Source organism: Amblyomma americanum, chromosome 7, assembly GCF_052857255.1.
Source record: "Amblyomma americanum isolate KBUSLIRL-KWMA chromosome 7, ASM5285725v1, whole genome shotgun sequence".
NCBI lineage: Eukaryota > Metazoa > Arthropoda > Arachnida > Ixodida > Ixodidae > Amblyomma > Amblyomma americanum.
The window spans coordinates 23,390,860-23,414,266 of NC_135503.1; the positions used below are offsets into that span (position 1 = coordinate 23,390,860).

The following is a 23,407-nucleotide window of genomic DNA, read 5'->3' on the forward strand; positions in this document are numbered from 1 at the left end:
GGCAACTAAATATACGCGTCCTCACTGCAGACTTCCCCACGGATCAGTGCGACGGACAAAAAACGGAGAAAAGAGCAAATTTCAGGTTCAGTGCTAAGTAGTAAAAACCTTGAGGCGAACGAATTTCTCAGTTTTTAATTCCTGTTTCGGCAGGAAATTTTCTTGGGGCCAAGTTTGGTTTACATTCTAGGCCTAATTAAAACCATTGTTTATGATTTCTCTTCGTTTGCACGCCTATTATTTTTCGTTTGTGGCCGCCCGTGTGTGATTGTCAAGATGTGGAAGACTTCGTTTCTTCGACCCGAATGTTTTTTTCCCCACTATCGTCTCAAAGACAAACAAAAATCCGTAAAAAACGAAGAAGCGCTGCCGACAACTCCATTCGGAGAAAAGAAGAAGAAGAAGGAGGAGGAGGAGGAGGAGGAGGAGGAGAAGAAGAAGAAGAAGAAAAGGAGAAAGAAGAAGAAGAATAAGAAGAAGAAGAAGAAGAAGAAAAGGAGAAAGAAGAAGAAGAATAGGAAGAAGAAGAAGAAGAAGAAGAAGAAGAAGAAGAAGAAGAAGAAGAAGAAGAAGAAGAAGAAGAAGAAGAAGAAGAAGAAGAAGAAGAAGAAGAAGAAGAAGAATTCCGTTCGCACTTTCAGTCTCACACATCTTCATCCTGGGCACACGCTGCCTCCACGGCGCAGAAGACCTCACGGGGCAGTAGCGGACATCTGAAAGCAGTTTTGGAGCTGCGCCAACCGAAAAACAACGACAACAAGTGGGGAGAGCAAGCGCGTTTAATCCAATAACAATGCACAGCTCGCGATGCCTGCGCGAAAGCAAAACACAGCGAATAGCGCACAGGCGTCGTACATCCAAGCAAAACAAACGGGCGCCGAGTAAATATATTTTTTTCACTCGTTTCCTGCTGCATAGTTCTGGCTGCTCGGCTCATGCCTCGAGAGTGGCGCTGTCGTCGTCAGAAGAAAAATGAATGCGAAGGGAGATAAGAAATAAAGGTTATTAGGGCTTTGTTCTCGAGCGTTGACTTTCCAGAGAAAGCGAGTGCTATATAGCTTGGCTGGTGAGGGGTGGTCGCCGTCGCTTAACAAGCAAAGAGGCTTCCGCGGGCTCTGAAAGCGAGAGCGGTTTGCACTCGCAGGATCCTCGTCGGAGTACGACCAATCTGTGTAATTAATTTGTGTGTGTTATAGCCCTCGTATTTCTTTACCGTGCTTTCAGTTCCGCGTCCGGGATGCACTACCTCCCTCTTGAAATCCCCTTTACCCTTCATCTCCGCAACGCGTTTCATTTTTCATTCTTGAGGCTGACCCATTATTCAGGACGGAGGAATAGTTCCAGGAATCTGAGAAGCTTTTACATCCTAGGAAACTGGGGAAATTTTTTTTTTTCTAAAGCAGGGGTTCCCTTTGATGCCGGGAGACCTTGGAATGCTTCGGCTTGAAGCAGTGCTTGAGTTATGGATGAAAAGAAAGTGAAGGCGGGAGATCAAAGGCGGAGAACTGTGCCCCTCTTTGCCATTGGCTGTATTGCTGGGTAAGTGGGACAACAATTAACACTAAATATCTTTTTTATCTTTTGCAACTGACGCCAGCTCGGGTCTTTTCTAGAACCCCTTGTATAATCTTGATAATGTCTCTGTAGTTAAAATTGAATTGCTTCTTTCAGATTAGCGAGTGCGTTCTAATACTCGTGTTTTAGAGCCGCAAGATCGCGTCTGCTTCGTATTGTCCGCTTAAGTGTCATTTTTTAAGGATTGAAGAAATCCCAGTTAATTTTGTCGCACATTTAAACACAGCTAAAATAAACTGACATGTTTCGAAGAGAAGTGCTCGTATGAAAAAAGAAATCCTCTGATTTTATCCATCGTGGTTTATAATATAATGCGAGAAATATATGTCATCTGTAGAGTGAGCAGACCTTGCCACATTAACGGAACGACTATAGGGCGTCTCCTATAGGCACTACGACTGCGCTCGAGGCGTCTACCAACTCGGAAAACATTTGGCATGCTCGTTTAAATTCAGAGCGAACTACATTTTGCTGCGTTAAGGTCCAGCAGGATCCGTAGATAAATAAGCTTGGTGTGGACTTTATCGGCACATTGGAAGTCTGCTCCTTCGTGGCGCCTTTCCGTGTTGGAGTTACTTTAGTTATTTTATTATCCCATGCTTTCCTTCCGTTTTTTTTTGTTCGTTTATGAGACACACTGCTTCTTAGATAGTACTCTACTGCTAGTAATTTTGTGTTTTTCCTGAACTTTCCTTCGCCTACAGAGAGTTTACGTGGCTAGAGGACTGTTTAAGCAAATAAACAGGCCGTGTGGTCCCTGTGGTCCGCGTCGAAGCGTGGGGTGCCAGTGTCAACACTGGAACGGTCACCGATGCTGTTGGAATACGCAGCCGAAGAGTCGAAAACTGAAAATGTGGAGACAGGGCCATCGTCATTATTTCTGGTAAAATAATAAACGCAGATGTTGTACCGCCGTGAAGAAAGACGCTTTCTCTTACCATAAACGGAAAGCCTAGAGGCGTGTGGTTGCCACAGCTCGTCATACAGGATGTTTCACCTAAGACTTTACGCAATATTTAAGAACAGGCTTCTTGATCTAGAAGGACGCCTTTTGCGGCATAGCATTGTGAGCGGTGCAGCACATCAAAATGCAGTTAAGACGTACTAACTTGCGGAATGTTTTACTAATAATGAGTAGTTAATTTTTTAACTGTTAGTGTTAGGGTCATTATTTATTTAGAGGCGTGTAGGTCACCGCAAGTAATATCCATGTCAGCTTTTACAATTGCAAAAACGCTGTTACCCTCGCCGCTGTGGCCCAACAAATTTTGGCTACATCGCGCCAAAATACACGAGCTTTCGAGAAGCTCGCAGGCAAAGCAACCGCTCCACTGCACGTAACTCGTCGAAATAGCCAAAATTTGTTTGGCCATGGCGCCGAGGGTAACCACGTTGTAAAAATTTTGCATTAAGAAGTTCACTATTCAATATTAGTTAACCAGCCTGCTAGTTAGCACGTCTTAGCTGTATTATGATGTACTACACCGCTGAGAACGCCATGTTGAAAAAAGTGCTCTTCTAACTCAAAAAAGCCTATTTTTAAAAATTATGCAACGCCTTCGGTGAGACACCCTGTATATGCCCGGGAGACTTAACCATTATAACTCTAAACACGAATACGCCTATGTGGCCATGTCAGAGAACACGCTGGTTACGCTCTAAACAGAAAGGAGTGAAAAAGGGAGTAAATGGAGTGCGTTGGAAGACAGCCTACTTCCTTCTCGTTCCTTTTTGGTTAGAGTGTATACCAGCTTAAGCAGGGGAACCAACAGGCTATGGTCATCGCTTTGGTTTCTACCGCCTTAATCGTTGCTGCGCAAGACAGGCGTCAAAGCGAGTGTACACTAAATTATTATTTTTTATTCACATAGGCAAGTAAGGAGACGTTGATACCGGCTATTCCTTTTCGCATAGGGGTAAATGTAACACTAGAACTGGCAATGTACAAAACATATCTTCAACATCTTCAACGCACTATACACAGTACGTAGCATAGAGCAGAAAGTCGACACGCCACAAATACTATCAGCAGCGAGGAATCGCAATCATAGTGAATGGAAGACAAACAATAACAATGAGCGAATGATAAACATAAGCAAAACAATAAGATTGAAATAGTAAAGTTGTAATGACAGACGCATCAAGGTAGTGCGCAAAACTGGTTGTTATACAACCATTGCGCCATGAACTTCGGGGACTTCAGATGTGAGGACTGGTGTGCCACAAGCGTCAGGCCTTGGTCCCCTTTTATTCCTGGTATACGTCAATGACATGATCCGGTGTTCACCAGTAAAAGTGAGATTATTCGTTGAGCACTATATCATTTATAATGAAATCAGATGTGCTAGTGAACAAGTTCAGCTAAATGATTAATCATTCCAGGTAGAGAATTGGCGTACTCGATGGCAGATGTGCTCGACCCTCACAGGACACTTTGTGTGACAATTACGTGTCTGAGCCGCTGAACTATATACATCCTTTGCAAGGTAGCCCGCTTTCACATGCATCTGAATATAAGTATCTCGGCGTGACCGCAACATAAAACTTTAGCTGGTCAAAACATATATATTCAGCAATTTTGGACAATAGTATTTTTGAGTTGGAAAACGTTTATGAACAGAATTTTTTCATATAATTTAAGATTTCACAAAAAATTTCAATTTATCCGCAGATCACCCTGTTGGCAGTCTTGCAATTTTTTTCTAATCACGTTTTTTCTATCGTCAAAAACGTTCGTCATTGGTTTCCTATGACAGCGTTACCTGTCCGATGCGATCGCTGGAAACACGTAAAAAACATTTTGCTGCATATAAGATTAATGGACCATTGCCTTCAATATTTCCATAACAGTATCGTACAATTTCTCAATTTTCAAAATTTTTGCCCGAGAAAACTGGACTTGGGTAGCACGGTCGAGAAGGGAAGCAAAAGATTAGGCAACATCTGACGCTTCGTGAAACATTCTTCGCCGAACACAAAAATGACAGCGTATAAGATGCTTGTACGACCCTTACTTGAGTACGCGTGTGAAATATGGGACCCATACCGCAAAGAGTCTCTCCCTATAAGCTTGAGCAGGTACAGAGACGTGCGTTACGCTTCTTTTCTTCGGATACCGATGGTTTTAATTATACGACCCTTCTGTATGGCAAAGCATATTTGCCTGTCTTTTTTTAACAGACGAAAAAAGACTAACCCTGTTTTATTGTGTCATAAATAGTGGCGTTGAGTCGATGAAAGAACAATACATATATAAAGCAAGGACGCGCATAAGTCGTCGTCAACAAAATAAACTCGTCCATGCGGACAAGTATTTTAAGGGCCTTTTCACAGCAAAGACACGATGTCACAACATTCGAATAGAATACTTTTCCAAATCAGGTTCGAAACTTACAATCCCGACAGCAGTTTTCTACCCTCTTTTCAAGATTTAAGACAGTAGTGCAAATAGATGACATATTTCATTGGCTATATTCACAGTACTGACTCTGTTTTATCGTGCTGGCTGCGTATACCACAATTTGATACATGTACCCATTCCTATCATACTATCGTTCCAGGGTGAACCTATGTTATGAACAAAAAACAGACAAACAAACAAATAAATGATGCATTACACTTTTGCACTTTTCTGTGAGCTGCTGTTTAGTTCATTGAAGAAAATCCTAAAGGTAGGCGAGCAGGTTCGCGCTTTTGAAGAATATCTGGTGGGATTCAATTTTTACCGCACACGCACTCAAAAAAGAGAGTTTTATCACATCGTTCCCGAATACTCTTGCAGTTTTGCTTCCATGGGTGTGTGCCAGCTACGCAGGTATAGAATCTGTATGAGCGCCTAGTTGACCATTTCACATCATCGCTACCGTGCTACGCAACTGCCATTATTGAGACTTCAAGAAACTGCATTATGCGCATGCGCACTCAGTTCCCGACGGGAACGGGAATGGTAGCGGTATACGGTAGCGGTGTGCTAATACTATCTAATAATGCGAAGGAGCAGCGCTTTGCAAACTTCGGTCGGTTGCTAAAACTAGTGGCTTAAGGGTTCTCTTTAACAAGCTACCACTGTAAGCCTTCGTTTAATTCGTGCCAGCTTGTCGGACGGTATTGCGCCATCTGAGATAAATAAAAATAGAAAAGAGAGAGTCGGCAAAGATGGCGCCATCTTTCGTTCGACAAGTTATAAATTTCACCTTACCTTTTCACACTCTAAAAGCGACACATACCCGTGTCTTGGATTCCACCAATAGAAGCCTTGTTATTTTAATCCTACCGGAAGGCTCGACCCGATGCTGTTTTCACCTAATCTGAGGTGCCTTCCAAGTTTGACGTTTTATTCCCTCACGTCGTACGATTCACTGACCAGCCTGTAGGGATTCGCTTGTTCTACAGCCTTGGAATCTATTCATGAGCCGCTGCAACGAATGCAAATGCAAGTGATCGAATGCTGATTTACAAGAGCCGATATCATCTCTCGGATCGCCCCGTGCACCGCCTTCTGCGTTTGGGAGGCTTTGATCGAATGTTGGTTCCCATTCCTCCACGAGACTTCTCCTGCCTTTTTCTACTTTACTGCGCGCAATAACTGGACTCCACTCATCCGATTCAGGCATCGGGGCACGTGATGTCAGCTGCTTCTGAACGTAATCCGCGTACGCTCCGTTTTTGGCGCGAAAGTTCCTGTCCGTCGCCTTTCGTGGTAGAATGTTTATTATTTACTTTTTGTGCACCTTTAGAGAGCCCGAAATAGTCATCGCTGGCGGACCAGTCCTTGGAGAATGCGGACGCATCTTGGCATAACCCGAGGGCTCGACCACGCCCACAAAATGGATTCGCTCCAATGCCACGTCGTGGCTTGTTTGAAAAAGGCTGTAATATTTTTCAAGCTTCCGACACGCGCACTACTATGCCGGCAATCGGAGACGGGCACGTCCTTTCCATCAGCCTAGTTGCTGCAGGAGGGTAGTGCGAATATGGCTGCCCGTATGCAGAGGCTTTTGAGGGTGGCTGAAATATGGACAGCTGATGGGAACGGGACAGCGTGAAGATTGCAAGCTCCATTTTGTTTATTAGAGATACCGGAAGTGAGGAGAAGGAAATGAAATGAGGTTTGAAGGAAGGCCACAGCTTACAAACCATTTGACTATTCTACACCAGAGAAGGAAGTAGAAATGGCGGACGCTAGCCTGAAATGATTCTGCGCCTTCACAGTGGAGGATGGCGGGCGTGTGGCCCTGAAGCTCTCTATTTCGCCAAACGGTCCCTTAAAACTTTTCGAACTAGAAAGCACGTTTTTTTCTTCTGTTTTTTTCAAGTACTTAGTTACTTTCCTGCGGACTAAAGGAAGACACAAACAGCAAAGACAAGGAAGATTTGTGTTGGCCGTTTGAATGCAATAAAAATCAGCAACCGCGAAATACTGTTAGAACTTCCTGTTTTCGCAAAAGACAGCCGATTCTAGTTCATTTTCCTCCTTTTCCTGCGATGGCATGAGACGTTGGCAGAGACATGCAACGAACCCCCGGAATGTCGCAAGCAAAACACATTGGCCTCACATCTGGTGTACACAACATACGGTGCATACGAAGCCTTCCGGAGGAGGTGTACTGACCCCGGCTCCGGCTTAACTGCGAGGCGTACGTCGCAGCAAGAGCTGCTCGATAGCTACGGCTTCAACATAGCTTCAAAAAAGAGAGAATTTATTGACTTGAAAGGCAGAGAGTAATGCCTGCAAGATATCTGGCCTGCTACTCCGCACTGGGGAACGGGAAGAGAACATACCTTCAACATAACTTCAACATAACATAACATCACTTCAAGGTGCCGCAAGAGCGGGGCTAATGGCTTCAGCACTTGACAGCGGGGCAGCCACAGGGGCGGGTTGGCGGTTGCAAGGAAGAGCTTTGAGAACTGTTGCTAAACTTCGTGCCTTGTAGCAGGAGTCAGAAATTGTACCAACTGCGGTGCACAAGGCAGCGGAGATGGGAGGCGTGTGACTTCTTCGTGACCTCTGCACGGGTCGTGTACACGAGCACCTGTTGGTAGTTAAAGGGTCATGCGTTTGTTTGCCTACCCGGACTGCTGCTTTCAACGGCGGCTACTCATGCTACTCGAAGCCTTAGAAAAAGCGCAGCTGATAGTTGCGCGCCACTGTCATACCTATCGGCCATCGGCTGTACGTAGAGTATGCTCATACCGTGGCGCATGTGTTTGGATATTATTTTGCCAGGGCATGATTATGGACGGATGACAAATAGATTCCATTAACGGTTTCACTCAATCGATCTCTCTTGTTTTGGACGTGCAGCGGAGTATTGGTTTTTGGCAAGGAGGCACCTCATGTCATGGCTGTAATTATTAGCTCACTGCACGCAGAAACTACGAACCTGACAGGTGTGCAAATAAAATTGATACGCAGGTTTCCGAGCTATCTCTACACTATTGATAATTGAAATGTATGGCTGTGAGCTGGATGCAGTTTACAGTCCGACCTTATCTTTTCATTGTTCGGTTTGTCTGCAGCCCCTGAAAGCGGCGCTGTACAGGGTCGTCCACCCCTGGGGTGAAACCCGTGGCTGCGCTCTGCGGCGCGCCAGAGCGTCCGGTGCATCCGCTCATCGAAGCGAAGTGGAGCTGGCGCAGAGGGAGCTGGGAGGGAGGGGAGGGTGCTTCGCGTCGTCTGATATAGGGCTCGAGCGCTGCAGCGAGTGAGCTGCAGAGAGCGCTGTAGCAGATGACGCGGAGCACCCCCCCCCCCCCCCCCCCCCTTCTCCGAGCTCCCTCTGCGCCAGCTCCACTTCGCTTCGATGAGCGGATGCACAGGACGCTCTGGCGCGCCGCACAGCGCAGCCACGGTGTTCACCTCAGGAGTGGACGACCCTGTAGATTAAAATATATTTAAAATACGCCGGCTTACGCAGAAATTATTTTCGGGTACGCTGTATTTCGCATCGTTTGCTGCAATTATTTTCTTGCTTTTAATCGTTTATCTTCGATTTCATTCGAAGCACGTGGCGCTTCCTTCCATGGAGGTTAACCATTCTAAAAAAATAATTTCGTCATCTAAGCTGAAGCTTCAACCTTAAAACAAATTTAAAACGGCTGGTAAGTTAAGCTTAATATTCTTTTCTCAAGCACAGTAATTAACACCTTCGACGTTGATGCGTACGGGTCGAGAGAGAGAGAGAGAGAGAGAGAGAGAGAGAGAGAGAGAGAGAGAGAGAGAGAGAGAGAGAGAGAGAGAGAGAGAGAGAGAGAGAGAGAGAGAGAGAGAGCGACAGCATAATGGGAAAGCAGGGAGGTTAACTTCGCAATGCCCGGTTTGGTAACTTACACGTTGTGATGGGATGAAGGGATCGAGTTAAAGTAAGAGATTAGAGGAATGGAGAGAACTTCGTGAACATGGCAATGACTGCATATTTCATGCCTCTTCAAGTAGGCAACTACATCATGTAAGAAACTAGCTAGCTCTGTTAATTTAGGTTAATTTCGATGCTCCTAAGAGAGTCATCGCTGAGAGGAACGTGCTTTCTTCGATCCCTTTAAGAAAGGCAAAACTTTCGTTATAAGTAAGGCCTTGAACGAACCCAGTGCGATGACGGCAGGTGAGAGGTTCATTTCAAGCTTATCTCCGCACAGTGACTTAGAGGAAATTGAGTTCCACGCACGTCGCACCTCCTTCAAAAAAGTATGCAGGAGTGACGAAAGCACGAACGCGAGTGAGTTGACATGGAAGGCAAAAGGAAATAAGAGAACTGACAACACCTGTCCTGCAGACACGCGCTAGCGGCATCCTGTTCTGTCCGCTTTTGCAATTAAGCCGATATGCCCTCCGCTGACAGGCATTTGTTTTTTTTTTCTCATGTCCTGGTGCTCTGCAATTGCCTATTTATACTTTGTTGCTTATTTCGTACAAAGGATCTGCTTCCGAGTTAAGTGAGCGCAACGGGACAGCTAAAACTTGCACGAATGTTTCTTAATGCCCGCATATATTAGTTTTAAACCAGATGTTTAGTTGTTTCTCTTTCTTTGCGTATCTTGGTGCAGCGAAAGTAGGATGTGAACATGAGGTCGACATAAAGCTCCTAAGCGTTGACTTCAGTGATGCACGGGTGTCAGGTTAAGCCTTTATATGCGGAAGAAGGGCGGTATATGAGATAGGTGGTATATCATTTGGCATCAAGGGAAGATGACACGGACAATACGGCGGCAATCAACGAGTCTACCCCTTTGCTTGCCAGGGAGGTTAGCCAGAACAGTGTTCCGAATGACCACTCCGCAGTGAGAAAGGGGGGGGGGGATGGGTATATAAAGTATAAAAGGCGACTAGAGGGTTGAAGTAGACGTCCAAGAAGGTCAGTTAAATGTGTGCTGCAAAGCAGAGAGCAAAATCTTCGCGTGGTGTTAGCATAGATCAGTAGCCCCGAGGATTGCCTGGCTCTGTATCGCTTCCTGAGAGAAAAGTGCTTGTTGGACAAGTTCCTAGATGCTCTTCATGTGCTCGTCGATCTTGGCATTTCACACTGTGTGCAACTCTCAAGTCCTTTCGTTCATGTCGGTGGCAAAGGGGTGACAGTGAAAGTTGTGCTACCACACCCTACTCTTCCCACGCCATTAGCGCTCCCATTCTCAAGGCCCATTTGGACACTATTCTCATCGGCTGGATCAGCAGTTCATAAGTTCATAGAACACGACTTTGGCAAATATGGTAAATTCCTTTCTTTGAGATATAATGGTGAGTCCCGTAATTCGCCCGTCCAGAGTTAAGCGCTGAATATACTATTGCAGGCTACGTGCAACGATGGTACTCAAGTTTCCCTTTTTACGGCGTGATCTGTTATATTGAGCCTGTTGGAGCCGACGCGTGGATGAAGCCCGTCCAAGGTCAGCGATTGAAGCAGCCAGATGATAAAGATGAGATAACGAAAGAAGGGGCCACGATGGGAAAAAGGAGGTAAGAAGTAAGGGAGAAAATGGAGGGACGCTGTTCGTTTCTTGTTATTCGGAAAGGAACGGTTCTTTTTCCTTTGAGCTTGTCTGAGGTCGCAGTTGCAGAAAGCTGGTTTCAATATCTAGAGCCGTCATTCTTTCAGCCCATCCAGTTGTAATGCAGATACATAGGTGTTCTAGCAAATATGCATTTGGTTTTCAGTATTACGCCACAATCTACTAAATGTGCCAAAAATATGGTGATTACTATACTTAAAAAAAGAGATAAAAGCAAAAAGGATGCGGCGCCGCGCCACTAGCGCTGTGTTCCTGCAAGTCAGTCGTGATTAAGGACGTGCTACTTCCGGGAATTTTGATGGGTGCGTGTAATTCTCGGTGATAATGATAACCTTGATCTGATAATTCTTATGATGGGAAACAATACCGGTTTCCAGCTCAGGGAAACAGACTCGTGGCTGAATTTCGTGTTATCTCAGGAATGGTGCCAAATCTCTGCCAAGAGTTCAAGTCGGTAGTTGCCTACACGTCACTGCGAGCGCTTACCATCTGAAGAAAATTCTCGTACTTGGAAGCTGAGAGAAGTGCCAGTTGAGAACTGATTTTGTGTCGAGTGTCGTGTTCATCAAGAAACATTTTCGCGAAAAAAATTGCATAAAATTATTCCAGATTCCGAACTTGTATATGACAACAGTTGCAGCACATTAGACAAATATTGTAAAGGTATGTTTGCTTGCAAGGTTTTAATGCTCAGGACTGTCCTGGTTACTCAATTGCGCCTTCTGTTTACCAATAACTGCCAACCGTAAAAAAATTTGAAATTTGGTTATACATTATTTGTTCCTTTTTCGTTAATTCACAATAAGTCCCTATTTTCTTTTATCACGTTGCCACTGCTTGCTGACGCCGATTGATTTGGAGCTCCGATTTTTATGTACGAAGCATTGGATGCTAACAGTTGGTGTGGAAGGTGGTAACTAAACTAGCTTTCGTGTGATACAAAACGCTACGCTCTGTTATTAGAGGCATAGTGATTTTTACCTCTAACGTTTATCACGCGTTACGGGAAGTGACAGCGTTGTCGCATATTCAATGTTCATTTATTTTGAAAGCGAAAGCATTACTAGGCTATGTCGGCACCGGAAGTCTCCACAAAAAGTGTTCGCAAAATCTGTCCGAAAAACGTGGAAGCATGAGTGTTGTGGTGAAGTATATAAAGTCAGTCATTAAACAATATGGAGTCAGTTATTAGTCATTGGTCATTAAAATTAGTAAGTAGTAATACTAATTAATCACAATTAAGGGAACTAGTTAATACCGTTAATTAATTTGTGATAGAGTATGTCATCCAAGTAGAGTAATTAACTGAAGTAATTGTTTACGATCACTTAAGGGTAATTAATGGTGCCGATTAGTGACACTATGAGACGTCATAGGGTGTGACGTCATTCCTTACGTCTGATGATGTCACGCCTACAGCCATGTTGGTGTTTGAGAAGTAGGATGATATGCAGGTTTTCAGATAATTCTCGAACATTCCATATGACGTCATATGGACAAGTGCTACCAAAGCCAACTAGGAGCCACCAACGGTGCGTCAAACACCAATGCTTTCGCATTTCTTTAATTCAGTCTCTACAGTGCTCTCTAAGTTTTATTGCGATAGCAGTACCAGTAGCACTTTGCGAAAATGCCATCGTTGTCTGTGTGAAGCCTCGGAGACTGAAGCTTCCACCCTCCACTAACACCACCCATCCATCAACCCACCCACCTTCATCCCCTTCCACCCCTCACTGAAAAATAATGTCGCGTGTGTGAAGCCTCTGTTTAGAGTAAATGCGTTCATTGCAGCAATAGGACCAAAGTAATCACCGAGGGTAAATCCAACTGCGTCAAATTTCATTATTGTTCTCTCAATTCTTTTTCCTTGGTGAAAGCAAGGTTATGTCCAAATGGGTGTTCGGCAACAAGGGGGTTGCATTTTGATGAGAGCGAAATGTACAAACGAGCGCACTTTGCCATGTCAGTGCACACGAAAGAAACTCAGGTGTTTCAGACTGATCACGAACCATCAACTACGGCGTCTCTCGAAGTGCACGTGCAGCTTTCAGCCTTTAATTATCACATTCCACTAATGACATCATTGGCGTGGATAGCTTTGCATGTCAGCGTCGACGATAGTGGCCATTTTTCCTTCGTATGACTCTACAATCAAAACAAACAAGAATATGTCTGATCATGCCACGAACTCGAAATGAACAACTCCCGGCTAGCACTGAGCGCTGACGATATGGGCATTTCTAAGGGCTAGAAAATAAAGCACGAAAGAAAAAGAGTGCGCATGTTGTAGCGCGTTATATAAGCAGCCTGCATGATTGAAGTTATCGTCGCTGGTCACGTGGTGGGCCCTGTGTTGGTGACGACGTGTAGGGAGCCTATTTAGGCAAGGCGCCGCTGAACAGCGTGCCTCACATTTGATATCGCGTCGGCACGTGTTTGCCACGTGCGGCCTTTGTCGCCTGGTGAAATGAGGTCGCAATGCGCGGACTCATTCTTCTTTCTCAGTCCTTTCATATAAATGCGTGAATTCCCTGGATCCATGCGGATTGCGAAACGCAAAACACTTCTATATCCTTTGTTGAGCGCTTGAAAGTGCCTCCTCGTGTTCAGGACCGTGCGACGCGTTTTGTATTTTGCATTACAGGGTAGCGGTGGCGCAGTGAGAACAACGCTTTTTTGCAGACTCTGGGACTGGCTGCATTATATTTGGTAGCGTTTCTAAGAGATCTTAATTTGCCGCTTCAAAGCAACGGCATTCAATTATTTTCTCCGTAAAAATTGTTTCTCTTGGTACGTTTAGATACATTGACATTTGTCCGGTGACAAAAGACGTGTTTATCGGCGAGAAAATTGCGTTTAAAAACATTCCCGAGAGTCGATCCCAGCTCGTGATGGCCTTACTTAGAAGAAATCGAGTCAGGCCCATTTTGACGAGAATGGCGTTGTAACGTAGCCTCTGAGATCCGCGTCGTAAATCTGTGTCGGCGCATGCATCTTACTTACGAAATCCACCAGTGATGGCGACACTTGTATTTTTTCTTTTTTTCTTTTGTACGTGATATAATAATAATTGGTTTTTTGGGGAAAGGAAATGGCGCAGTATCTGTCTCATATATCGTTGGACACCCGAACCGCGCCGTTAGGGAAGGGATAAGGGAGGGAGCGAAAGAAGAAAGGAATAGGTGCCGTAGTCGAGGGCTCCGGAATAATTTCGACCACCTGGGGATCTTTAACGTGCACTGACATCGCACAGCACACGGGCGCCTTAGCCTTTTTCCTCCATAAAAACGCAGCCGCCGCGGTCGGGTTCGAACCCGGGAACTCCGGATCAGTAGTCGAGCGCCCTAACCACTGAGCCACCGCGGCGGGGCACGTGATAAAAGCTGCATTTTCAATCAGAGCGTTCTCTTTAGGATTAGAACGAGGTAACCTATCGATATAGGCAGACTTCTATTTGTACTCCGTGCGTTGTCCCAATTGGCTTTTATTTTAAAGGGGCGGTATAGAAGTTCGGAAGTAGAATAGAAGCTGGCCTGTATGAACAGATAACACCCAGGCCAACTTTATTTGTTCTCAGTGCCCCTTTAAAATGAAAAGCTATTTGGACGATCCACTCTTTTGATAGAGTAGCTTAAGGAGACGAACACTGCTCGTGATGAAACAATCGCAAGAAATCCTGACTTTTCGCAGCGTTGCTGCTAACTTGCGCTTTCCAGGTTAAAAAGAAAATAGAGTCGACACTTGAGACAGCGAGGAAGAAAAAGGCATTGATGCAGCGGCAAAAGCGTGAGGGATTGCTTCAGGGGCAACGACAACAACTGGCCCTGTCGTATCACTTTTTCGCAACTCACGCTGAATAGAAGGGGGCGGAGCGCCAGCAAACGGAGCGCCAGCATAGAACGCGCTTCGCAACGTGTAATAATGTTACGTCCTGTCATTGAAGACGATGTCGAAAGAGGTGAAACAGGTGCAGTCCTTGTTGCCTCCGAAGCGACAACAACAGCAACAGCTGTTGCAATGACACGGGTTGTTCTCGTCTTCTTCCACCTCCGCCGAGCGGAGAAGTTTTTACAGCTTACTTTTATACCTCACCACGTTCGTTACTGTCGTGTTTTATTACGGCCTGGTGTCCCGTAACGAAACCAGGACGTCAGGACATCACAGGTGCGTCTTACCGCAAGATCTTCAGGTTTTTTTTTTTTTTTTCACGCGGATTACGTGCTTAGTGAAGTAGGCGACTCTGTCATGTATAGATGAGAAGAGTTTTTTCTTCAGAAGAAGTCACAAAAAAAGGTCAGTAGGATGTTTAGCTCACCTCTTGTTTCTCTATTTTTGTCTTCGCATTTTTTACCCCCGATATATTTGTTTTTTCTTCAAGTTAATGCTCACCAAGCTCCCTGAAGATTATTTTCATCAAAGGTTATCTTGAAACAAGAACATGTACTAGACTGGTACCCTGTGTAGAAGCGAAGTAGACTGAAAAACACTAAACAGAACACAAACGATAACTCAAATAATCACAAAAATTAGTCGTAACCGCTAATTTATTACGTGTTCCGCAAGGCAGGACGTGATTAGTGTTCACATCTTCCTGCATTAACTGCTAACTTGCTAACTGCTAATCAGGAAGGATGGTGATAATTGCTGCCTTGAGGAAACATAAGTGCACACGTCTTCTTTTATAACAATTTGCCTGTATTTGCTTCCGTGTTCAATATCGTTCAATACCGTTGAAGTTCAATATCGCACAACGCCGAAAACGAAATTCATTTAACTAGCGAACTCTATAGAACGAATTCATGACGTCACGTCAGCTCAGCAAGCCTTTCGCCCGGTGAAAGTTTTCACACGACCAAAGAACACAAAAGGCTGGAGCGCTGACGAACTATCGGTGTAGGGATCCCCAGCTCAGGTGCTTCAGTACCGATGGCAGGTGCTGGGGCTAGCAAAGATCTTTTCCTTCCTTTTTATTATAATTTTAATAAATAACCACTTACTACTACTTCATTACGGCAATCACGGCTTTGTTTTTTTAATTACAAATCCGCCCGCTTACATCACTGACGGGAATCGCATGCCGCAAATCCATGACGTCATATCGCGTAATACTCAGCTCACAAGCCACACCAGTGCTTCGCTCCGTGCGAGTGAAATCCTCCTTTCGCCAACATGGAACGCCGTTCAAACAACGGAAGCGCAAGGCAACCGGAGAAACTTGGCAAGTCGCTTGCTTTGTTTGTTTGCTTGGTGCCCATTGTGTCCCGATGTGGTGGCCATTTTTCTTTCACGGTCGGCTTTCCGCTTTGATGAGCCTCGCGTAGCATGCATTGTCGTTGAGCGAAGCGCCGTCCAGCAGATCCAGCGACCTGGCCTCTCTGCGCCCGTGTTTGGCTCAGCTCCAAACCGCTTTCAGGTGACCGAAGCAAGCCGTCTCTATGCCGCAGGAGCGTAGGGCCCCGACACCCGAGAAGCAAGATTGGCTTGAGTGGCGCCTCTTTTCCTGTATTGCTGCATATTTGTGTCTTGCTCTTCATAACTTCGAAAGTAAGTTTCCGAAAACGCGAACTCTTCACTTTTATTTTGTTGACCTGGTAGAAGAGGGCCAAAGGGTTCTATCAAAATGTGAGGCTACTGTCTGGAAGTCTGCTCAAGTGCGACTGTTTCCAAAGTTTTTCATAGGAAAGCTAAAGAGAACTACAGAATTCCGGAATCTGGCGGTCCACATAGCTCACATGACCCCGAAACACCTAGACCTTGTTATTTTTGATGACATATAAATGCGAAAGCATTATACGGCTCATTCATCAGGAAATGTGGCTTTGACCGTTCGACCACGAGAAACGGACCGAAAACCCTACGTCACCTCATCACGTCATCGACAGTGCATAAATCATCAAGATTAAAGAAAAATTTCTTCCGACGTGGGTTTTGAAACCGGGCCGGCACGAACAGATAAGCTTCGCTGACTGCTTCATAGAGCAATACGCCACCAGAGTATTTTTTTTCAGCATAGTATTACACGCATTTATATGCAGGAGAAAGCTACATACATTATTTACAAAGCAATTAGCCAGTAGCCAGGCAAGTTAAATGGAAACACACCACTACACAACCGTAGCACAACACCCCGCGCGCTCAATGCCAGTGTCTCGCCCTGGGTTTAGGTATCGTCGTCTTCATCAAGTACCATTCGGGCGGCGCGAACAGATCAGCTTCGCTGGCCAGACTGCATTAGAGTAGTACGCCATCGCGCTGCCGAACACCCCGCGTGCATGCTTTCGCTTTCACAGCACGTAAGTAGTCTCAAGTGCCCTCCGTAATTTTTTTTTATCGAGCACGGTTTGTGCCATGGAGAAACCGCAGAGTTGGACCACATTATTTCGTCAGGAATGCCACCACGGAGTTTTGGTTACGACAGATTACAAATGATTACACCCGACTGTGCCAAATTGCGCAAGATTGCGGCTGATAACGGAGCGAATGCTGTAAATCATTTTGAATTCTGCGGCTCACGGATCTTAAGTACCCTGATGTCTGTGCCATGCACGGGCTATCCCAATGACGTTTCTCCTAAATGGCGGCGTTTAGTTTTCGGAACATGCGTATCTAAAACATGGCGTGTATCACCAAGCCACCCGCACGGTGGCGCAGCGGATAGAGCGTTCTTCGGTAGACCACGAGGCTGGGGACTTAATTCCGGGCATGGCGGCCCAATTTTGATGGAAATGAAACTCCAGTGCGTTGGGCAATTTCAGTGGTCGTCAGATAACCTAAGACGTCGAGTTTTATGCGGAGCGCTAAACTACGGCGCCTCTCAAAGGCCACGTCATGCTGATACCGTACCGTATGGCACCGTACAGTACTGTACCGTACAGTACCCTACCGTATCATTAGCAGGCAAGGATAGGCAACTGATCGGTTCGCGACTACATATATGCCTAAAGGAAACAGTTACTGAGCCAATAACATAGCTGAATGTTTCTATTTTCTTCATTTGTAGTGTTGATCCATGGGAAATTAGTAGTGTAACCGTACCTTACCTGAAACATAATTGATTAGAAAATAGAAGAAAAAGCAATTATATGCTAAGAGGGCTTTTCTTCTATCTTGCACCTTCGGGGGTACTTATATTGCATGTTACCTAACCATAACCATGAGAGTGTTCACCAGCGCCGCCCTCGACCACAGCGCCGGATACGCTACTTTTTATTGCACTGCTGATGGTTACACTAATAATTTACCATTGATCAACATCACAAATAGGAAAAAATAGAAACACACTGCCACACTTTCGTTGGTTAAAGTGACTGTTCGGTTTCTTCATACATACCACACCAAGTATCACCTAGCCAAGCGTATTTGGGTCAAGCGTATCAGTCCATAATCCCTTCGCCTTCACCATAGCTGAATCAGACATGCAGATAGTAGCTAAAGCAGAGCAGAAGGCCTCCTTAATTGGTGATATCGCACGCAGAGCAAGCGACGAAGCGCCTTACAAATTAGAGATCGCTTTCTCCTAGCCATGAACACCCCCCCCCCCCCCCCCCTTCCCCCTTCGGGCGCCCGTAACATATCGCCCTTCCACTCGTCGCTCTTCCGTACGCGACGCGAGTGTTAGACGTGCAGTCGGGGCCCTGTGAACGACGCACTCTTTGCAGGCATTGCGCCCCAAATGAGATCGTGACGCCGAGCGACAATCCGGAATGGAACTCGTTAACTGCTGATTAGAGCCGTGCCGGATGCAATTAAGGGCCGCAGGGCGGCCCGCCTTCCTTTGGCCCCTGCGTTTGCGAGAACAATTCCAAGATACAACGTTTCGCCGATGTTTCTGCTACCGGAGTCAGTACAGATGCTCATTTAGCCGGCCCCAAGGCTACTGCAGCCTTATTTGTTTTTATTTACATAAACAATAAAGGAGAGGTGGGTGCTGCACAGCGGCTCCGGCTACTCCTTTTCACTAATTCATAGCAAACACTTCGTCGGACGATGTACTGTTTAACATAACGCAAACATTACACAACATATAAAACAAAGTACAAGTGTCAGGAAAAGTAGCATTATTCTTCTTTCAAAATCTATTGGCCTTATGCGCTCTCAACAGCAGCAGATCGACGCCATGCTGTTAAAATCTTCGATTCGGAAAAAAGTTTTCTAACATAGTTGGCTAATCGCAGTTGACTAGCCGTGCTAGCCAACGAAATTGTAGCTTACTATTCCAGCTAAAAGGAGGTCTGCGTCAGGTCGAAGATTGTATTAAAAAAGAAATTAAGTTTGCGAGACTAACCCGTAGGATCGTAACTTTTGATTATCAGTATACCTAGAATATTTCTAAAAGCGGGCTGAGGCTTGCTGACCAGTAATTGCGGCACCGGTAGCCTTGGTAAACTTCTTACGCATCTTATACTATAACGCTGTGTTCAGTGCTGTTGAGATTATTTTGCCGTGATATGCTAGCGAGTTAAGAGCTCGTAAGTCGGAGAGCGCCACCTATTACTGCACGTCTTGGATCGAATTCTCGAACCGTGTTGCCGATTGAGCAACGCGAAGATCATCGTTCTTAGTGCCACATCTGTTTGCATGGTTGTTCAGCACTTTGAGTGCGAATGCGGATCTAGACGAATTGCAAAGTCTGTAACCACAAGCGTAATAATGAATATAACCGGTTGAAGTTCATGGTGCATTGTGTAGGACATAACCCGGCAGTTATTATATGCTGGGATAGGATATGCGTGAGAAGAGAAGGTGCATGAAGAACACGAGTAGAAAAGGCAACTTGAAATATCGTTGATAAGAGCAGCATCGCGTAACTGGTGGCCTTTGAACACCTCAGTACCACCTTTGAAGCAACGAAGCTTAAATAGATTGACGTATTTTTGTTTTGCGTCTGCGTGCGTAGAAGCCCTCGCAACATAGTAATCACTCCTTCTTGCAAAGACGCAGAAGAACCATCGATACATGATTCGCCATCATGTGAGCCGTTTGAAATGGGGCAATGCCCCCACAGCTCTTTATTCCTTCCATTCCTTGCATTCCTGCGTTACTGCAGTATCTCAGTATTTTTTTTTTCGTTTTTTTCCACAATAGCGCCTACCATCCGTTCTGCTGATTACGACCAATCGGAGAAACAGGCGCCCTTTCAGACCACACCATCCTGGCCGGCAAGGCAGCTGCCGTCGTCCGCGCAGATAGAGCGCTTAGCGTCCCTGAAAGAGCGGATCCCAAAGCCCGGCAGGGTCAGCGATCCGTCTTCGACAGCTCAGGGTTGTCAGTGGAAGACGCCCTTCCTTTATGCTGGCGCAACCAATGCATGCGAACGCATCCGAGGCAGCCGTCCAGAGTATCTCACTTGGGGATCCGTGCAGACAAACAGAGCGGAAACGCCGTTCGCCCTGAAATCAAGCACGCCACACCTTGGTTCGCAGCTATATGCACGCACCAACCTCCGAAACGTTTCCGCTGCAATGCACACCGCAAATCCACGAGGCTTCAGGTCAGATGGTAATGCGGATGTATTTCTATTCAATTGGTTCGTTTTAGGGTACGCGCTTTGCCGGTTTATTTCTGTGGTATGCAGAACGACTGTGTCCAAGCGGTAGATCAAGGTGCGAATTCGTATTTGATAGGTCTAGTTATTTGCTACGTGAAGAGGACTTTGTCCTCTTCCGCAAAACATGGTTTTGACTACCGTTGGACGTACCTGGGGTCGACATACGATGATGATGATAATAATGTTGTGCCCTTGAAAACGGCGCATTTTATTTCATTTCATTTCATTTATTTATTTACCACCACAATATACCTGGTGACAGGGTGTCCATAGTGAAAGCGGCCTCTTGGACCGCTTGACCTGGCTATGGACACCCGGCTGCGAACTTTGGTTTGTTGTTTAGCCGCACTAGGATAGTGAAAGTAGGAGTGGCAGATAAATTCGCATTGCTCTGCTCTGATGTGCGAACTAATTTTCTTTAATATTACTTTTAATCTAGAGACAGAAACATAAAAAGAAATGGGGAAGAGAAGGGAGGGATATTAACCAGAAGAGTTATCCAAATGCTCCACTCCTTGTCCATGAGTGCGTTTGCATCCGCAATGCACTCTGCCGTGGGTATGTGCCATTAAGCTTGAGATGATCATCACGGAAGTTCACGAGCAGTCGCTCTGCGATCCAAGCAGCGCCTCTTTTATGCGTTGCATATTGCAATCACTCAGTTCAGCCCTTGGGCGCGGCCGGGCAGCCACCAAACCACGTGACGTGACGTCACGACAGCCGGAGGAAAAGCTGGGCCCCAAATCGCGCGGTCGCGCGCCGCCGCAGCCACCACCTGACTTCCGCTCCTCCCGCTAGGGGCGCTGCGCCGGCGCGTGACGTCACGGAGGAAAAGCTAAGCCCCAACTGGCGCGGTCGCGCGCGGCCGCAGCCACCACCTGACTCCCGCTCCTCCCGCTAGGGGCGCTGCGCTATGATTGACGTCACGGCATATGTATAAAAGAGCTGCGCTCCTTCGCCGGGACAGTCTTATACCCCTGTCACACGGGAATTTCGAGGGCCCTCGAACCGATAGTCTATCGACTCAAAGGCGATCGAGCGCTGCTACACGGGCAGTTTCAATGGCGATCGAGTCAATAGCCTATCGAATCAAAGGAACAGCACGGAACTCCATCGAGATATGCAACGCATTCTTGGCTTAACCAAGCTAAGCCTGGCCATTTTTCGATGTGCGCTATCCCTGGCGGTTCTGAAATGAACACGTTTCTCACGGCTGCCAACAGCTGGAAAGAGCAAGGCGAAGAAACCCCGGCCAAGACGTTTTTCCCAGGAATGCCGCCGAGGGAATCTCCAGTCACTCAACGTTTGTGCCTTGTTCTTCTGCTTCTCACATTCTGAGCTCTTTTGATTCTTAGTTTCCTTCTGCGGCTTCTGGGGAAGGCCGCCGATCCGATCTGTCACTCCTCCTGTCCCCGTTGGGGGAGATTAGCGTTTCTCTCGTCTGCTTTACCCCCACGAGGCAGTGTCAACTATCGGCCGTCGTATTGCTAGATAGTCTGTGTCTCTCGCAGCGGATCTATTTTGTTCCGTGGGGTGCTTTTTTTCGAGAATGCACGCATTTCGAGTCTACGCCGAGGTTATAGGAAAGGAGAAAACGGTGCGCTACTTGAGGCAAACGAGTGAGGTAAATCTCAGACGAATGACAGACTTTCTTATGCATTTCGAGGAAAGACAAATAAAATTTAAAAAATGGCTGGGGACAAACGTAGCTTGAACCTAGTTATACGAGCGAAAGCTCAGTTAAGCATGGTCTCCACTGTCGAAATTCAAATGTCAAGGTCAACGTCAAATGTCAAGGTCAGGTGCCCAACGGTCATAGTAATATGATAACTTGGTCATACTACCATAGCTTGGGCCCTACCACCACGCGGTTAAGTTCGGTTTGACCTTGTGAGGCATTGAAGGTCATTTTTGATGTGGTCTCCACTGTCTCAGATCAGATGTCAAGGTTAAAGGACAAGGTCAGGTACCCAATAGTCATAGTTATATGATCACGTGGCCATACTACCATAACCTGGGCCATACCACCACGCGGTTAAGTTCGGTTCGACCTTCTTAGGCATTGAAGGTCGTTGTCTAACTTACATCGAAATCGGAAGTTGTACCTCGATGAGTTGAGCTGTGGCTCGAAAAGCATTGGTCACATCCCCGCGACAAGGTAAAATACGAGCTGCACTATATGGGCTTTCACTGTTATCAGCAAAAATAACCAGTGAGGACTCTGACTACAGCGATGCAGATGACGTCAACTACAAGGTTACACAAACGAATGTGCGCTTTAAAAGTTAAGCGGTCATCGACTCCGAAATGCATCATTGCTGGATTGTTCAGATCATACTAAAACTGTTGAACGCAGTATGTCTGTAAATATTAGAAACATTTTGAACAGGGGCACCGTATTGGTTAGGCGGATAGGGGATTAGCAGGGCGCCAGTATGCAGGCGCAGGACAATCGCACCCCTCGAGTTACTATTATTCGCATGCGCATTGGATCCCCGCTATTCACCGATCATCCTAACCAATAAGACCCCTTTATTATAAATGTCTTTAATACCCCAGAAAATTAAACCCTTGAACGGGTTGATGACGCGTAATTTGGCGGCAATAGCACTCATTTGAAAACAGGTCTTCAATTTTTTTCTTTTTACGACAGAGCTGCGACTTTAATTGTGATTGCGGACGGCCAACAAGCCGCGGTGCTCGCGCCGACTGTGTCTACTTCAAGTAATTCTGTTTGAAACTCATTTCCAACGCGTTTTTTTTCTTTTATTTACGTGCACATGTCCCCTTATTCCTGCTCTACCGCTATGCGAGGCGTATCGCAGAGCGACTCCAACGTGTGCGCTGCCTCAAAGAGTTCCCGGAATGCGGCCGAGCTGGTCGAATACCTCTCGCATCGACACCCTCGGCGCGAGTCGTTAAATGAAACGCCGTTCCACGCTCCATTATCCGTTACGCCCGGCTCGTTCCCCGAAACCGAAGCGGACTGACGCGAGAACGGCACGGAATTACGCTAGGACCAGCGCGGAAGCCGGAAGCGATAGGAATGAAGTCATCTCAAGGGCGGTGAAAACGAAACTAAAGGGTTGTTCGGGAAAATATAACGGGGTCACGAACACAATGTGCTGGGCTCGAGAAATAAAAAAATAAATAAACGATTGAAGAAAGACACAAAGTAGAAAAGTTTGCATTGGATGGATGTTGACGTAGAGCAAAATGAATTTACCGAGAACAATTTAAGCGCGGGAAAGCGAATTCGAGCGCTGGAAGCGGTGCGTA

General features: G+C 46.1%; 1 protein-coding gene across 1 annotated transcript in view; it reads right to left on the minus strand.

Moving 5' to 3' along the window:
- LOC144097618 (CAAX prenyl protease 1 homolog) overlaps window positions 1-23,407 on the minus strand; it is an 89,061-nt gene that overhangs the window by 11,226 nt on the left and 54,428 nt on the right. The window lies entirely within an intron of this gene.